This window comes from Elephantulus edwardii, unplaced genomic scaffold (genome assembly GCF_000299155.1).
Source record: "Elephantulus edwardii isolate Elephantulus edwardi_28Jun2011 unplaced genomic scaffold, EleEdw1.0 scaffold00070, whole genome shotgun sequence".
Lineage (NCBI taxonomy): Eukaryota > Metazoa > Chordata > Mammalia > Macroscelidea > Macroscelididae > Elephantulus > Elephantulus edwardii.
Genome location: NW_006399820.1, coordinates 10,826,384 through 10,833,356, shown reverse-complemented (window position 1 = coordinate 10,833,356; position 6,973 = coordinate 10,826,384).

The following is a 6,973-nucleotide window of genomic DNA, read 5'->3' as shown; positions in this document are numbered from 1 at the left end:
ATGCAATAATTTATTTACATTGTGTTTCATTCATATACATAGTGTTCCATACAATTCTTTATTTACATTGTTTCATATAATAATTTATATAAATTGCATCCATATCATTAATTCCATTGATCTATACCTATTATTACACCATCCTTTCAAGTTCTAACTGAATGTTCCTCATTCCCTCACCCTCCTTCCAAATCACGCACAAAACCCTGTTATCTTACAGATGTCTACCCTTTCTCTTTTTCCATCACTTTGGAGAGGTCTCTGACAGTAGACTGCCCCTGTGTAATTCCTCTTGTGATTTTCTGACTGCTGGTGTTAAGAGTGTTGAATGTGGAGCTGAGCAAGCTGAAATTGTAAACAGCCTCAATCTCTTTTCTGTGATGATGCTGCCTTTGACCCTATGATGAGAATCTTTGTTTTCTTGATATTGCGTTTCAATCCATATTCAAAGACTACAGTCCTTGACTTTCTGCAGTAAACACTTCAGATCCCACTCAGTTTCAGCAAACAAGGTGTGTCATCTGCACAACACAGGTTTTTGATGAATCTTCTTCGAACCCTGATACCATATTCCTCCTCATAAAGTCTAGCCTCCCAAATGATCTGTTCCGCATACAGATTGAAAGGTATGGAGACAGGATGGATCCTGGATGCACTGACTTCCCGATTTTGAACCATGCAGTATTTCCTTCCTCTGTTCTGAGGATGACTTCCTGGTCCAAGTATCAGTTTTGCATAAAGACCATATCATCTGCAAATTGAGATAGCTTTACTTTCTCTTTGCCAATCTGAATGTCTTCTATTTCCTTTTCTTTCTTTATTGCTTTGACCAAGACTTCCAATAGATTACTAAACAGAGCACTTAGTAATCTAGATTGCATTTTTACATTATGTCATCAGACAGCCATAATATTTTTGAGAAGCAGACAGAGCAAGTACTTACTTTCTCTCTCTCTCTGTATGTGTGTGTGTGTGTGTGTGTGTATATATATATTTATAATTATAATATAAATATTATATCTTATATATGTGCGTGTGTGTGTATAAACTGAGCTTGAAGACTCTGTTACCTGAACCACCTCAGAGCTGACCCTATATCAGGTTTTCTGAGGTTGTAAATTGTAGAGGAGAATATTGACCACCTTTCTCCTGAGGAGATACTGATGGATTCAAACCAGCAGAGAGGTGGGCTGCCTTTGGTTAGCAGCACAACTTCCTACAGACTGCACCACCAGAGCTCTCCCTTTTGTTGTTGGGTTTTTTTTTTAATTTTTTAAATATATAAGCAGTATCATTTCTGAGCCAAATGACTTTTTTCAGGTAACAGAGTCTTCAAGCTCAATTTATACACACACACGCACATATATAAGATATAATATTTATATTATAATTATAAATATAAATATATAAATACACACACACACACACACACACAGAGAGAGAGAGAGAGAAAGTAAGTACTTGCTATTGGCATTAAATCTAGACTTGAAGCTCATTCTTTTAAGACACATTTGCATGAGCATTCATCTAAGAATCTAATGAGACGAGTTCTAATCTAGTTCTACCAAAAGCACAGGTGCTGTTGAGCAATTCAATGAACCCACCTGGATCTTGGAGTCAAGGAGGGAGCACTGGAGAACCACAATGTTCCTTCTTTGTCTCAACTTTATAAAACAGAGATGCTTTCTTATTAGCATCAGAGAAATTTAAACTAAGAAGAAACTTCATGTGACGCTAATCTCACTCGGGAATGGGTTTGTTGTTGTTAAGATAGCATATTTGTGTTAATTATATATTAAGTCAATAACTTTTGATATTTAAAGAGAGTAAATTAAGACAGATAGAAACAAGTACAGATGGCAAAAGATAACTGTCCCACTAGATTAAGATTACCAAAGCATAAGGAGTAAGTACCCTCCCAGCTAGAGTCAACAGAGGAAAGATTTTCCCTGAAGCTCACTCCCTAAATTCAGACTTTCTGCTTCTTTAAACAGACCAGCAAGCTAAACCCCTGACACTGAGTTAATTCTGATTCAAGGAAACCCTCTATCAAGTTTCTGTGGCTTAAATCATTACAGAGGGAAACTTTGTCCTGCAAAGTAGTTGGTAGATTTAAACTGCTAGCCTTTTGGTTACCAACCTGACATGTTATGACACAATGTCATGCACTGTGTTACCAGGGCTTCTTTTCTCACCTTTTAAACAGGGAGAAAAATACATTTTTCTGCTAATGAAAGTGATTCATTTGTGGTATTTCTGCTGTAGTAGCACTGTTGTGGGCCATCAAGTCAGAACTGACTCACAGCTGTTATCCAGTGAGTTTTCAGAAGCTGCACATCACAATGAGGGGAGAGGCCCAGCTTTCTCCTCCAGAGCAGCTATTGGATTGGAACCACCTGCCTTTGGGTGGGCAGTTCAACTCCTTACCACTGGGCCAATAGAGCTCCCTATTGCAGCACTAGATTAACTGAAACTACTATGCTCAGAAAAATCAGAATCTTCTTTGTGACCTACTGCTTTTGGTTAATACTTAGGAAATTGGGAGACTCAGAGGCATCAATCACCAAGAGAATTAGCATCAAAGACACTGCCTGAATATTCACTAGCAGAACCTACCATAATATGATGAGTTAACAATAAGTTATCAGAAATGTGACTACCTTTACTGTAATTGATTTTTTTTTATCTGTATGGGAGAGGAAATGCTCTGTGCTACTGTGAACCTGTCAATCACACATGTGTGAGACATCAGCTCCATCTAGAAGAAAATTTCCTGCCACTCAGAAATCATGTTTAACATTAATCTGTTATTCTGATCTGTACTCACTAGATTTTGATGGACAGATGAACTTATAAAAATTTCAATACAGCCATTTTTGAGAAAGGGAAAACTTGCAGCTACATATACTCTTTGGTAAGAATGAACTGTAATGATTCAATGTCCATTTCCATTATTGATTCTACCGGTGCCCAACTTGTTGGAGATGAATACCCAGTATGGCCTTCCAGAGACACCCACTACAAAGACCATGTGCATGTGCCCAAGGCTATGGCCAAATAACTGCTGGGGGGAAAATCAGGACTAAGAAAGCTTAGTGTGGTGCCATCACAAATCAGTTCTGAATTTACCAACTCACAGAGGCAGGCAGCAATGCATTTTAAATACTTATTTTCCCTCAGGCAGGATAAAGGTGGATAAATAAATAAATATCTGTGCCAAGGACCCAGAATAAAAAAAACCTATTTTTCATAGGGCAACATCCTAAATTAAACAGCTAAGATTTAAAGCACAAATGAGAGATTATAGCGAGCTGATGAGCAAAGAGAAATAAAAGAAGGGATTTGAAGAATCAGTTATGTGCTCGTATAGGTTTATTTGTCTGTCTCTTTCTGTTTCTCCCTGCCATTGAATTGGTTCTGACTCATGGTGACCCTCTATTGAGTTTCTGAGGTTGTAAACCACAATGAGATGAGATTGCCTCTTTTCCTCCCTGGGAGCCACTGGTGGATTTGAACCACCAGGGATGTGCAGCCTTCAGGTAAGCAGCATGATTCCTTACAGTCTAGGTCACTAGAGAGAATAATCATTGGCAACATTTTCAACCTGAGCAAGAAGCAATTTACTTTGGATACATAGTCAGGAGAGATCAATCCCCAGAAAAGGAGATACTGCTTGGTAGAAAGTAGAGCATCCACAAAAGTGAAGGACACTGTCAATGAGATGGATTGACACAATAGCCATAGCAGTGGATCCAAACAGATTGTGATGATGGCATAGGACAGAATGGCATTATACATAAGGTCACCATAAGTCAGAACAGGTCAGACAAATAACACAATGGAGCAGTGATGTCACTTTAAAGAAGAATAACCCTAGAAGCAACTCCAGGTCGATTTCTGCTTTTGAAGACCCACCCTTGGACAGCAACGACCAGTATTCACATGACCACGCCATGGGTTGAAGTTACTTCCATATGTAAAACTCAAAACCAACTTTTTTGTTAAAGGGTATGATCGTAGTTATCAGGAACAAAAATACCATAAGTCAATGGATTTTAAAATAACCCTCAGAAATTTATCTTCTCAAATTTCCAAGGCTGGAAGTCTGAATTGTGAGCATTAGCTCTAGGAAAGACTTTCTCAGTCTGTTGGCTCTGAGGAAAGGTACTTTACTTGTCTTCTTCAAGCATCGATGGGCCTGATGTTCTTTGACATCTCCATGTCTCTTGGCAGCATCTTCACCTTGGGTCTTGGAATTGTTCAATGCAGAGACCTGGCTCCAAACAATGTGTTCTGCTCCTTGCCCTGCTTTCTTGATGATATTGAGAAGCCCCTCTTTCTCTGCTCACTTCTTTCTCCTTTTATCTCTTGCAAGATAAAAGATAGTGTTGGCTATACTCTATGGAGACTCACCTCAGATCAGATCAGTGCTGTTATCAGACTAAGGGGGTTGCCTCCTATCCTAATCAGAGCTGTGACTTACATACTTTAGTATCTCCCCCTAAGCCTATTACTACCAATTGGCTATTCACATTGGAGCACATCATGGGGGAGGATTACGTAACTTCCAAATTACATCACTACATAATTGTCAGCCACTGAGAATCATGACTCAGCCAGGTTATGTATTTCAGGGAGACACAATTCATCCCATGACAGGTATATACTCTTTGTTCTCTGAAATCACAAGACAAGAATATCTTTTCAAACAGTGTGACTACTTAACATTTTATAGCATTTGCATCTTTCAGGATATTTTAGCAACAATCACAGTATTATGTCAGTATGAGATCTGTTACTAAAAATGCCTTTGCTGTTTGTTTATAAGAATTCAGCTTTAACAGAACATATTCTGTTTCCATTTGCTGAATCTGACAATGTAACAGCATCTCTGTGAGCACTGGGCCAATGAATCAGTGAGCCTGGACATAGCTGAGACCAGACCTCAAATCTCAAGACACTTAGCACCTACCAAAGACAGTGCAGTAACCCAAGAGAAAAGCCAAGTTCCAGTTCATTCAATTCAAGGAGAAAGTTATTAATTTTTAGTAAATATATTCTGACAAATAAGCAGTGGAGGGAAGGTTGTCTCTCACGTGACCAAAAAAAGCTCCTAAAGGCAACTCCAGTTATTTGAAAACAAAATCTCTTATTTTCTGAAAATTTATCTCCAAAAGTCAGTCAACTTGGAGACTCTTCACCATTTTTTTTTCTAACCTAAATCTGATTTTCCAGGAAAGATTGGCTATAAGTTGTCAAAATACCAAATTAAGAGAAATAAACATATGTAAGCATATAACAAGGAATCCTGTGGGCAAACTGGCACTTAAACGGCTCAAAGTCTGGTACTTCTGACTTATCCAGTAGCTCTTTGACAGAAAAGACTTGGAAATTTGCTTTTATAAATATTAGAGCCAAAACCCAATGAGGTAATTCTAATCTGACATATGAAGTGACTATGGATTGAAAATGTCACAATGGCACCTAAAATAACAACAAACATGCAATAGAAATTTAGCACCATGGACAGCGATCAGTATTGTCTTGGTGAGCATACCCCATTCACTCTCACTATTCTTAAGTACTGTGGCTCTAGAGGTCTATTTCTCTGTGTTGTTAAGTCATGCATTCTCTCAGGTTTATAGCTGGTATAATGTGCTAGCTCATCACTGTATTAAATCAAGATTCTCAAGCATATGTTAACATCAATATCCAAGGTATACTAGACCGTTCTTTTGTTCTAATGTTTCTCTTTCTTCCATAGCTTGTTACACATATTTATAATCCTGCTGAGTACTTTTGGAAGAAAATCACACTGCACTTGAGTAATCACAAGCCACAGAAGAAAAGGCAAGAAAATGGAAATGAAACACTTGTTCACAGGATGTACAGGGCTGACTACAGGCAGCAGAAGGAGGTGAGAAAACTGTTCTGTATCTTAATTTGGGAGCTTTGATGATGATTCCATTCACCAGCAGCTCCAAGGAAGAAAGATGGCTAATCTCCTCCCATTTGATTTACAGCCTCATGAAAACCTGCTGGAGGGTTACCTATGAGTTGCTTCCGGTTCAACAGCAATGGGTTTGAGGGTTTTAGTATTCCTTGATTGTGCTGGTGGTAACCCAAGTGTGTATTCATTCATCAAAACTCAAACGATGATATGGAACAATGGATTAGTTATTCTCTGTGTAAATTTAACCTCAATAAACTGGAGATATATAGATATATATGATATAGATAGAGATAGAGATAGAGATAGAGATAGAGATAGATGATATAGATATAGATAGATGATATAGATAGAGAGATATAGAGATAGAGATAGAAATAGATAGATATATGTTATTGCTGATTGCAGTCGAGTCAAGCACGACTCATAGTGACCCTATGAACAAAAGGCCTGAAGCCTTTCTATAACTATCATTGTTTCTCAAAGTTCATAGAGTTTCCAGGGACATGTTGTTTAGGAAGTGAATGCCACACCTTCTTCCAGATCTGTATTAAACTTGAAGCTCCACCAAACACTGTCCACCATGGGTAATCATTATGACATTTGACACCCCAATGGTACAAGGTTCAGCATCACAGCAATCCCAGATTAACCTCAGTACAGAAAATTGACAGAAAAGCGTTGTGCCACTTATAAGAATGTTCCTCCAAAATATAATAACAACCAATTTTTAAATACAAAGGCCCTTCAGAGTCTTGTTGACTCTAAACAAGAAGCTTAAATAAAAAACAACGAATTTTATAGATAGAGATGATATGGATCTAGATAAATTATATATAGATAGATGATATATAGATCTAGATAATATTATATATAGATCTACATAATATTATAGACAGATGATATAGAGTGAGATCGAGATAGAGATAGAGAGATAGAGAAAGAGGTAGAGATAGATAATATTATATATAGATAGATGATATAGATCTAGATCATATTTAGATAGATGATATAGATATAGAT